Source organism: Bubalus kerabau, unplaced genomic scaffold, assembly GCF_029407905.1.
Source record: "Bubalus kerabau isolate K-KA32 ecotype Philippines breed swamp buffalo unplaced genomic scaffold, PCC_UOA_SB_1v2 scaffold_30, whole genome shotgun sequence".
Taxonomy (NCBI): Eukaryota; Metazoa; Chordata; class Mammalia; order Artiodactyla; family Bovidae; genus Bubalus; species Bubalus kerabau.
This window is the reverse complement of record NW_026577884.1, coordinates 439,585-451,152: the sequence shown is the minus strand read 5'-3', so window position 1 is coordinate 451,152 and position 11,568 is coordinate 439,585.

Here is an 11,568-nt window from a genome sequence, read left to right as displayed (position 1 = left end):
GGGCGGACCGGGGAATCGGGGGCGTTCGGCATGTGGCCCCACCCACGTGGCTCGCCTCGAATTTCCTCGTGAGACCGGCCTCATCCTGAGGTGCGCCGGGAAGGCCGGGAACCCCTTCCAGACCACGCAGGGGAATCGCCTCTCCTGTCGCGGTCAGGAGGGGAGAAGGGGCTCAGAGGAAGCGATGCCGGGACCCTCGGTGTTCCCCTCGAGGGAACCCGGCGTGTCGGGGGACTTTTGGGGGTCGCAGGAAGGCTGTCAGGGACCGTTTCGCCCTTCAGGGCGGAACAGGGGACTTCCCTTGAGACGCCGTGGCGGGCAAGGGCCTCATCTTGCCAAGAGGTGGGAACCACGTGGTTTTTCTCGAGTTGCGGCGGGATTCTCGAGTTACGACGGGGATCTCAGCCTTCCCCTTGGGTTGGCCCTGGGAAGCCCAATCTTCCCCTCGGGTTGCGAGGGAAAGCTGGGGGTTGCGCTCGAGTCACTGCAGGGCCGAAGAGACCTCACCTAGGCGTGTGTCCGGGACCTACTCTTCCTCTCCAGGGAAGGCAGGGATCTCGGGGTTGCATTCCAGGCTCCCCCGGGGAGTCAGGCCTCGTCTCGAGGGGAAGCCAAGGACTCCGCTCTCCTCTCGAGTCGCGACGCGGGTCTCTTGGAGCCCCCTGAGCGGCCTCAAGGGAGTCCAGCCTCCTCTTCCGATTGGAGAGAGGACCCGGGATTGCTCTCCAGGCCATGCAGGAAAAGAAGGCCCTCAGCTCGCGAGGACGGGGGCGTCTCAGGGGTTTCCTCGAGCTGCGGCGCCCGTGCGGGTTCTCTCCCGAGGCACGACGAGGATCTCAGGGAGCCTCTCGTGCGGCGCCAGGGAAGTCAGGTCTCCATGTGCGTGGCGAGGGGGAGCGCGTCCTGGCTCTCGAGTCACGGGAGGGGACTAGGGCCTCGAGACGCGTTGAAGAAGGACTCTCCAGGTCTTTCTCGGGGGGCGGCGGGAAACCCTCGTTTCCCTCGCCTTCTGCCGGGGACCTTAGGGAACTTCCCAGGGTGCCTCTGAGAGGCGAGGGATCCTGTGGAGGTGGCGGGGCCCCTCGGGACTCCTCTGGGTCTGGTGCAACGGAAGAGGGCCTCATCTCGAGGGGAGGCAGGAACCTCAGGCTTCCTCTCCGTTTCGGACTCCGACCGCAGGGTCCCTGCAGAGTTGGGACAGGAGAGTCAGGCCTCGTCTTGTCTGAGGGAGGGAACCCCGCTGGCCTCTCGAGTTGCTCAGGGGGTCTCAGGCCCGTCGTCGAGCTGTGTGTGGAACCCGCGGGTCTTTGCGGACGATGCACGGGGGTGGCAGTGCCCATTCGTGTTGTGCCTTCACCCACAGGGTTGCCTTCGAAGAGGGGTCCGGGCCTTGGGTCCTTCTCAAGAGCGGACCGGGGAATCGTGGGCGTTCGGCATGTGGCCCCACCCACGTGGCTCGCCTCGAATTTCCTCGTGAGACCGGCCTCATCCTGAGGTGCGCCGGGAAGGCCGGGAACCCCTTCCAGACCACGCAGGGGAATCGCCTCTCCTGTCGCGATCAGGAGGGGAGAAGGGGCTCAGAGGAAGCGGTGCCGGGACCCCCGGTGTTCCCCTCGGGGGACCCCGGCGTGTCAGGGGACTTTTGGGGGTCGCAGGAAGGCTGTCAGGGACCGTTTTGCCCTTCAGGGCGGAACAGGGGACTTCCCTTGAGACGCCGTCACGGGCAAGTGCCTCATCTTGCCAAGAGGTGGGAACCACGTGGTTTTTCCGAGTTGCGGCGGCATTCTCGAGTTACGACGGGGATCTCAGCCTTCCCCTTGGGTTGGCCCTGGGAAGCCCAATCTTCCCCTCGGGTTGCTAGGGAAAGCTGGGGGTTGCGCTCGAGTCACTGCAGGGCCGAAGAGACCTCACCTAGGCGTGTGTCCGGGACCTAATATTAATCTCCAGGGAAGGCAGGGATCTCGGGGTTGTATTCCAGGCTCCCCCGGGGAGTCAGGCCTCGTCTCGAGGGGAAGCCAAGGACTCCGCTCTCCTCTGGAGTCGCGACGCGGGTCGCTTGGAGCCCCCTGAGCGGCCTCAAGGGAGTCCAGCCTCCTCTTCCGTTTGGAGAGAGGACCCGGGATTGCTCTCCAGGCCATGCAGGAAAAGAAGGCCCTCAGCTCGCGAGGACGGGGGCGTCTCAGGGCTTTCCTCGAGCTGCGGCGCCCGTGGGGGTTTTCTCCCGAGGCACGACGAGGATCTCAGGGAGCCTCTCGTGCGGCGCCAGGGAAGTCAGGTCTCCATGCGCGTGGCGAGGGGGAGCGCGTCCTGGCTCTCGAGTCACGGGAGGGGACTAGGGCCTCGAGACGCGTTGAAGAAGGACTCTCGAGGTCTTTGTCGGGGGGCGGCGGGAAACCCTCGTTTCCCTCGCCTTCTGCCGGGGACCTTAGGGAACTTCCCAGGGTGCCTCTGAGAGTCGAGGGATCCTGTGGAGTTGGCGGGGCCCCTCGGGACTCCGCTGGGTCTGGCGCAACGGAAGAGGGCCTCACCTCGTAGGGAGGCAGGAACCTCAGGCTTCCTCTCCGTTTCGGACTCCGACCGCAGGGTCCCTGCAGAGTTGGGACAGGAGAGTCAGGCCTCGTCTTGTCTGAGGAAGGGAACCCCGCTGGCCTCTCGAGTTGCTCAGGGGGTCTCAGGCCCCTCGTCGAGCTGTGTGTGGAACCCGCGGGTCTTTGCGGACAAAGCACGGGGGCGGCAGTGCCCCTTCGTGTTGTGCCTTCACCCACAGGGTTGCCTTCGAAGAGGGGTCCGGGCCTCGGGTCCTTCTCAAGAGCGGACCGGGGAATCGGGGGCGTTCGGCATGTGGCCCCACCCACGTGGCTCGCCTCGAATTTCCTCGTGAGACCGGCCTCATCCTGAGGTGCGCCGGGAAGGCCGGGAACCCCTTCCAGACCACGCAGGGGAATCGCCTCTCCTGTCGCGATCAGGAGGGGAGAAGGGGCTCAGAGGAAGCGGTGCCGGGACCCTCGGTGTTCCCCTCGGGGGACCCCGGCGTGTCGGGGGACTTTTGGGGGTCGCAGGAAGGCTGTCAGGGACCGTTTCGCCCTTCAGGGCGGAACAGGGGACTTCCCTTGAGACGCCGTCGCGCGCAAGGGCCTCATCTTGCCAAGAGGTGGAAACCACGTGGCTTTTCTCGAGTTGCGGCGGGATTCTCGAGTTACGACGGGGATCTCAGCCTTCCCCTTGGGTTGGCCCTGGGAAGCCCAAACTTCCCCTCGGGTTGCGAGGGAAAGCTGAGGGTTGCGCTTGAGTCACTGCAGGGCCTAGAGACCTCACCTAGGCGTGTGTCCGGGACCTAATGTTCCTCTCCAGGGAAGGCAGGGATCTCGGGGTTGCATTCCAGGCTCCCCCGGGGAGTCAGGCCTCGTCTCGAGGGGAAGCCAAGGACTCCGCTCTCCTCTCGAGTCGCGACGCAGGTCTCTTGGAGCACCCTGAGCGGCCTCAAGGGAGTCCAGCCTCCTCTTCCGTTTGGAGAGAGGACCCGGGATTGCTCTCCAGGCCATGCAGGAAAAGAAGGCCCTCAGCTCGCGAGGACGGGGGCGTCTCAGGGGTTTCCTCGAGCTGCGGCGCCCGTTTGGATTTTCTCCCGAGGCACGACGAGGATTTCAGGGAACCTCTCGTGCGGTGCCAGGGAAGTCAGGTCTCCATGTGCCTGGCGATGGGGAGCGCGTCATGGCTCTCGAGTCACGGGAGGGGTCTAGGGCCTGGAGACGCGTTGAAGAAGGACTCTCGAGGTCTTTCTCGGGCGGCGGCGGGAAAACCTCGTTTCCCTCGCCTTCTGCCGGGGACCTTAGGGAACTTCCCAGGGTGCCTCTGAGAGGCGAGGGATCCTGTGGAGGTGGCGGGGCCCCTCGGGACTCCGCTGGGTCTGGCGCAACGGAAGAGGGCCTCACCTCAAGGGGAGGCAGGAACCTCAGGCTTCCTCTCCGTTTCGGACTCCGACCGCAGGGTCCCTGCAGAGTTGGGACAGGAGAGTCAGGCCTCGTCTTGTCTGAGGAAGGGAACCCCGCTTGCCTCTCGAGTTGCTCAGGGGGTCTCAGGCCCCTCGTCGAGCTGTGTGTGGAACCCGCGGGTCTTTGCGGATGATGCACGGTGGTGGCAGTGCCCGTTCGTGTTGTGCCTTCACCCACAGGGTTGCCTTCGAAGAGGGGTCCGGGCCGCGGGTCCTTCTCAAGAGCGGACCGGGGAATCGCGGTCGTTCGGCATGTGGCCCCACCCACGTGGCTCGTCTCGAATTTCCTCGTGAGACCGGCCTCATCCTTAGGTGCCCCGGGAAGGCCTGGAACCCCTTCCAGACCACGCAGGGGAATCGACTCTCCTGTCGCGATCAGGAGGGGAGAAGGGGCTCAGAGGAAGCGGTTGCGGGACACTCGGTGTTCCCCTCGAGGGAACCCGGCGTGTCGGGGAACTTTTGGGGGTCGCAGGAAGGCTGTCAGGGACCGTTTCGCCCTTCAGGGCGGAAGAGGGGACTTCCCTTGAGACGCCGTCACGGGCAAGGGTCTCATCTTGCCAAGAGTTGAGAACCACGTGGTTTTTCTCGAGTTGCGGCGGGATTCCCGAGTTACAATGGGGATCTCAGCCTTCCTCTTGGGTTGGCCCTGGGAAGCCCAATCTTCTCCTCGAGTTGCAAGGGAAATCTGGGGGTTGCGCTCGAGTCACTGCAGGGCCGAAGAGACCTCACCTAGGCGTGTGTCCAGGACCTACTATTCCTCTCCAGGGAAAGCAGGCATCTCGGGGTTGCATTCCAGGCTCCCCCGTGGAGTCAGACCTCGTCTCGAGGGGAAGCCAAGGACTCCGCTCTCCTCTCGAGTCGCGACAAGGATCTGTTGGAGCCCCCTGAACGGCCTCAACGAAGTCCAGCCTGCTCTTCAGTTTGGAGAGAGGACTCGTGATTGGTCTCCAGGCCATGCAGGAATATAAGGCCCTCATCTCGCGATGACCGGGGTGTCTCATGTGTTTCCTCGAGCTGCCGCGGCAGTGTGGGTTTCCTCACGAGGTACGATGAGGATCTCAGGGAGCCTCTCGTGCAGTGCCAGGTTAGTCAGGTCTCCATGCGCATGAAGTGGGGGCGCGTGTCATGGCTCTCGAGTCATGGTAGGGGAATCGCGACTCAACACATTTTGAAGCACTCTCGAGGTCTTTCTCGAGTCATGGCAGAAAACCCAGGGTTCCCTCGACTTGTGCCTGTGACCTCAGGGAGCTTCTCATTGTGCCTGTGAGAACTCAGGGATACTGTGGAGTTGGTAGGGGCCTCTCGGGACTCCACTGGGTGTGGTGCAATGGAAGAGGGCCTCATCTCGAGTGGACGCAGTAACCTCAGGCTTCCTCTCCGTTTCTGACTCGGATCCCATGGTCCCTGCAGAGTAGGGACAAGAGAGTCACACCTAGTCTTCTGTTGAGGAATGGACCTTCGTTTGCCTTTCGAGTTGTTTACAGGGTGACAGGCCACTTGTCGAAATGTCTGTGGGACCTGCGGGTTTTTCTGGACGATGCACGCGGGTGTCAGTGCCCCTTCGTGTTGTGCCTTCATCCACAGGTTTTCCTTCAAAGAGGTGTGCTGGCATCGGGTTCTTTTCAAGAGTGGACCGTGAAATTGGGGTCTTTCGGCATGTGGCACCACCCACGAGGCTAGGTCTCGAACTTCCTCATGAGACCGGCCTCATCCTGAGGTGCGCCCGGAAGGTCGGGAACCCCTTGCAGACAGAGAAGGGGAGTCGACCCTCCTGTCGCAATCAGGAGAGGAGAAGGGGTCAGATGAAGTGGTGCCGGGAACCTCGGTGTTCCCCTTGAGTGAGTCTGGTATGTCGCGGAACTTTTGGGGTCGCATCAAGAGTGCCAAGTGCCGTTTCGCACTTCAGGATGGAACGTGGGACTTCTCTTGAGATGCTGTAGCGGACAAAGGGCCTCATCTTGCGATGACGAGGGACGCACGTGGATTTTCTCGAGTTTCGGTGGGATTCTCGAGTTACGACGGGGAATTCAGGCTTCCTCTTGTGTTGGCCCAGGAAGTCTAATCTTCCATTCGAGTTGCCAGGGAGAGCTGTGGATTGGGCTCCATTCACTGAAGGGCAAACTAGACCTCATCTAGGCTTGTATCCAGGACTTAATGTTCCTCTCCATAGGCGACAGGGATTTGGGGTTGCATTCCATACTCACCCGGGGAGTCAGGCCTCATCTCGAGGGGAAGCAAAGGACTCCACTCTCTTCTCGAGCCGCGACAGGTATCTCTTGGAGCCCACTGAGTGGTCTTTGCTCTGTAGGAGAGCTCTAGTGTACATAAGCCTGTACATAAGTGAACACAGACATTCTGTGTGCATGTTGCTGCGTACCCAAAATAGGGCCACAAGGAGCCTCATGCTCTCCATGCAGCGCGGAAGCTGTGCAGCCACGCAGCAGCTGAAGAATCCAACCAATTGCTCTTTTCTTACCTCTGACAGAGCTCGCATTGCCGTAGCCCTTGGCAGTTTGGAAACACTGGACCCTAACCCCTCTCAAAGTAGGCCTGGGTTCTAGTTCGAATAGAAAGTCAATAGCGGAGCTGAGGACAGGAACGCGGCAGTCATTTATCACACGCTCCTGCAGCCTGCTACTACAGGGACACTAACGCTAGAAGCTAGGAATGTCTTTGCAAGGTGCGCAAAGGACAAGGGAGAACCTCGACCCTGACTCTAGTATTTCAGCCCCCTGAGCAGATCTGAGGTTCTCCCGCTGTAGAAGCTAACCCATTCCTTTCAAATACAGGCTTCCTAACACAGGGCCAGTTGGCTGCTTGCTCTTCCACGAAGCAGGCTTCCTTAACTTGCAAACTGCGAATTCCGCTTAACAGCCTGGAGGAAAAATCGCTTCTTGGAAGATTTTTTTCAGAGGCTGTATCCCCGGAGCTGGGGCCAAGCTAGGGGACCCATACTGGCAAGGGAAGGCAAAACCACATCCAATGTCTTTGCTCTGGAGGACAGCTTTGGTGAGCCTAAGTCTTTCAGGAATATTTCCGGCTCCAACAGAATCAAATTCTGTGTGTGAAGCTGCACAGCCAAAATAGGGGAACAGAGAGCCTGATTCTCTCTGTGTAGCTTTGAAGCTGTCATTCAAACAACAGCTTGAGAATCCATACAATGCTCTCCCTTACTGCTAAGAGAATTCTCATTGCTGTAGTCCTTGACAGTTTGTAGAAATCCGCACCCTAACCCTTCTCCAAGTAGGCCTGGGTCCTAGCTCGGAACAACAGGCAACGGCGGAGCTGAGGCCAGTAAGGCACAAGTGAGGTCTCACACACTCTTGCAGCCTGATCGTCCAGGAGCAGTAATGCCTCTTTTTCCCTGCAGGAGGCTCGCTTGCCTTGCCTCCTGTGAACTGCATTTCCCAGCCTGGGCGCAAAGCTGTTCCTGGAGATTTTTTCTCAGGGGCTGTTTCCCTGGAGCTGGGTCGGACCTCGGGGGCCCAACTCACAGGGGAAGACAAAACCACATGGACAGGTCTATGCTCTGTAGGAGAGCTCTAGTGAACCTCATCTCTCAGGAACATTCTTGGCTTCTACAGAGACACCTCTGTGCATGAAGCTACACACCCAACATAGTGGCAAAGGGAGTCTGATTCTCTCCGTGGGTGATGATGCTTTGTGGCAAAGCACCTGCTAAGAATCCATCCGCATAGGCTTCCCTCACCTTGACAGAGGTCTCATTGCTGTAGTCCTTGGCAGTTTGGAAAGAAGCAGACCCTTACCCTTCACCAAGTAGGCCCTTGTCCTTGTTTGAATGGAAAGGCAGTAGCTGAGCTGAGGCCAGTAAGGCGCCAGTCAAGTCTGACATATTCCCGATGCCTGCTCCTTCATGGAAAATAACGTTAGAATCTGGGAATGTCTTTGCAAGGCTGGCAAAGGGCAGTCAGGAACCTCGACCCTGCCTCTGGAATTTCTATCTTCTCAGCACATCTGGCAGTCTCGGTCAGGAGAAACTAACCCATTCCTTGCAAATATAGGCTTCCAAACACAGGCCGGTTGGCTGTCTCTTCTTGCCGAAGGAAGCTTGCTTATCCCACCTCCTGCGAACTCCGCTTCCCAGCCTGGGGGATAAGAGGTTCTTGGAGATCTTTTCTCAGAGGCTGTTTCCACGGAGCAGGGGCCGATCCCGGAGACCCACACGCACAGGGGAAGGGAAAACCGCATGGATAAGTCTTTGCTCTCTAGGAGTGCTCTAGTGAACCTCACTCTATGGGGAATGTTCTTGGCTCCAACGGGGACATCTCTGTGTGGGAAGCTGCATAGCCAACATAGAGACACAGAGACCTGATTCTCTCTGTGCAGCTTTGACGCTGTCGTTCAAACAACAAATTGAGAATCCACACAATGCTCTCCCTTACCACTGAGAGAGTTATCATTGCTGTAGCCCTTCGCAGTTTCTGGAAATTGGCACACAAACACTTCTCCAAGTAGGCCTGGGTTCAAGTTCAGATGAACATGCAATAGCGGAGCTGAGGCCAGTAAGGCACCAGTCAGGTGTCACACACTCTGGCAGCCTGCTCCTCCAGGGACAGTAAGGCCTCTATTTCCCTTCAGGAGGCTCACTTGCCTTACTTCCTGTGAACAGCGTTTCCCAGCCTGGGCGGAAAGCAGTTCCTGGAGATCTTTTCTCAGGGGCTGTTTCCCCGGAGTTGGGGCGGACCTCGGGGACCCAACTCACAGGGGAAGGCAAAACCAAATGGACAGGTCTATGCTCTGTAGGAGATCTCTAGTGAACTGCCGGGGTCCAGCCCCAGCTGATCCAGGGTATTCGAAGCAGAGACGGCGTAGGCGAGGGTCAGGGAACAACTGCTTAATTAAACGTTAATTAAGGATATAAAGAGTAATAAAATGAGGATAGCTCAGTAGGAAAATTCAGTGGAGAAAAGAGGCTGAGTAGCTTGGTTTACGCGGGGGACCAATAAAACTTCAAGACAAGAAGCTTGCACCACTTACGTAGGCCGCAGGCGTCCTTCCGTTCTCCCGAAGGAGAGGAGACACTGAGGCCTCCCCGGTCGGATCTTAGAAGCCCAGGCAAAATTAGTAAGCTTGGTGGGTTCCGCGCTCCAGATGGAGACTCAACCAGAGTGAGAGAGAGAGAGAGAGACATGGGGAGACCAGTATTTCGAGAAACTGATCCCAATTCTTTATTTCCCATGGTCTACTTTTATACACTGAGATGTTATGCAAAAGTCACGTGGGGTCAGCAGTCCTCACTTTTATCAAATCAGGTGCTTCATACAAAAGTATACAGAGATCTTAGGGGTGTTACATCATCTTCTGGCCGGGGGGCCTGCTGACAATTTACGACCCTCTCCTTGTGACAGCGGTCAGTCAACCAGGACACTTATTTCTCCAGGGGTGATTATTCTTAAAACAGACGCCACCCAAATAAAGTTACATTCCTATAGGGTGAGGGTGTAGTGGGTTTTAGTTAAGGTAAGAATTTACTTAGCCTAAGGTCTAACGTGATTTATATCAAAGGTTAATACTTATTTCTTCTATATATTCATTAATGTGTATAAGGGCAGGGGATGTGGAGACTTAGCAGTAAACATCAGCTCAACAAATGAAAAACCCTTCACCAATATGATTTCTAATCAGCCCATTATACTTATACTAATAATTTTCTAACTTTTCTAAGGAACCTGTTTTTAGAAGGTTTAAAGCATCTCGTGCCTCTCATGGTTGGGAGGCTGTGAGCAATCACATGTGGCCGGACAAGCCTGTCAGGCAGGCTAGAGAACCTTCAGAGGAGTTTGTAGGTTAAAACACTCTTGTCACACCCAGGGGTTTTTATCAACTGGAGCTCTAGGTTAACTCCTTCTCCGAAAGAGGTGGTGGGGGACAGCCCCCCATAAAGTCAGAGGTGTAGGTGAGAGCACAAAATAGTAAGGTAGGCAGGCTCTGGTGATGGGGGTAGATGCTCGAGGATTTCCAGGGGGACTCCTGAGGCTCGATCCCGCCTTTGCGTATGTCGAGCCTCCTTCCTCATGACCTTTGCCATGGGCGGAGTGCCTCACTCTGGCCCCCAACAGTGAACCTCCTCTCTCAGGAACATTCTTGGCTCCTATCGAGACACCTCTGTGCGTGTAGCTACACACGCAACATAGGGGCAAAGGGAGCCAGATTCTTTCTGTGGGGTGCTGATGCTTTGTGGCAAAGCACCTGCTTGAGAATCCATCAGCTTACGCTTCCCTCGCCTTGACAGAGGTCTCATTGCTGTAGCCCTTGGCAGTTTGGAAAGAAGAGGACCCTTACCTTTCATAAAGTGGGCCCTTGTCCTAGTTTGAAAGGAAAGGCAAGAGCTGAGCTGAGGCCAATAAGGCGCCAGTCAAGTCTGACATATTCCCGAAGCCTGCTCCTTCATGGAAAATAACGCTGGAATCTAGGAATGTCTCTGCAAGGCTGGCAAAGGGCAGTCAGGAGCCTGCACCCTGCCTCTGGAATTACCGATTTCTGAGCAGATCTGGAGGTCTCCTTTAGGAGAATCTAACTCATTCCTTCCATATTGAGACTTCCAAAAACAGGCCGGTCGGCTGCCTCTTCGTGCCCGAAGGAGGCTTGCTTTTCCTGCCTCCTATGAACCCAGCTTCCCAGGCTCTGGGAAAAGGGGATCTTGAAGATCTTTTCTCAGGGGTTGTTTCCACGGAGCTGGGGCTAAGCCTGGAGACCCAAACTAACAGGGGAAGAAAAACCACATGTACAAGTCTTTGCTCTCTAGGAGAGCTCTAGTGAACTTCACTCTGTCACGAACATTCTTGATTCATATGGAGACACCCCTGTGTGCGAAGCTGCGTACCCAACATGGGGGCACAGAGAGCCTGATTCTCTCTGTGTAGCTTTAAAGATGTCGTTCAAAAAACACCTTGAAAATCCATACAATGCTCTTCCTTACCCGTGACAGAGTTCTCATTGCTGTAGCCCTTGGCAGTTTTTAGAAATCCGCACCCAAACCCTTCTCCAAGTAGTCCTGGGTCCTAGTTCGGAGGAACATGCAATGGCGGAGCTGAGGCCAGTAAGGCACCAGTCAGGTCTCACACACTCTGCAGCCTGATCGTCCAGGGACAGTAAGCCCTCTTTTTCCCTGCAGGAGGCTCACTTGACTTCCCTCCTGTGAGCTGCATTTCCCAGCCTGGGGGAAAAGAGGTCCCTGGAGATCTTTTCTCAGGGGCTCCTTCCCCGGAGCTGGGGAGGACCTCGAGGACCCAACTCACAGGGGAAGGCAAAAGCACATGGACAGGTCTATGCTCTGTAGGAGAGCTCTAGTGAACCTCATCTCTCAGGAACATTCTGGCCTCCTATAGAGACACCTCTGTATGTGAAGCTACACACCCAACATAGGGGCAAATGGAGCCTGATTCTCCCCGTGGGGTGCTGATGCTTTGTGGCAAAGCACCTGCTTGATGATCCATCCACTTAGGCTTCCCTCGCCTTGACAGAGGTCCCATTGCTGTAGCCCTTGGCAGTTTGGAAAGAAGAAGACCCTTACCCTTCATAAAGTAGGCCTTTGTCCTAGTTTGAATGGAAAGGTA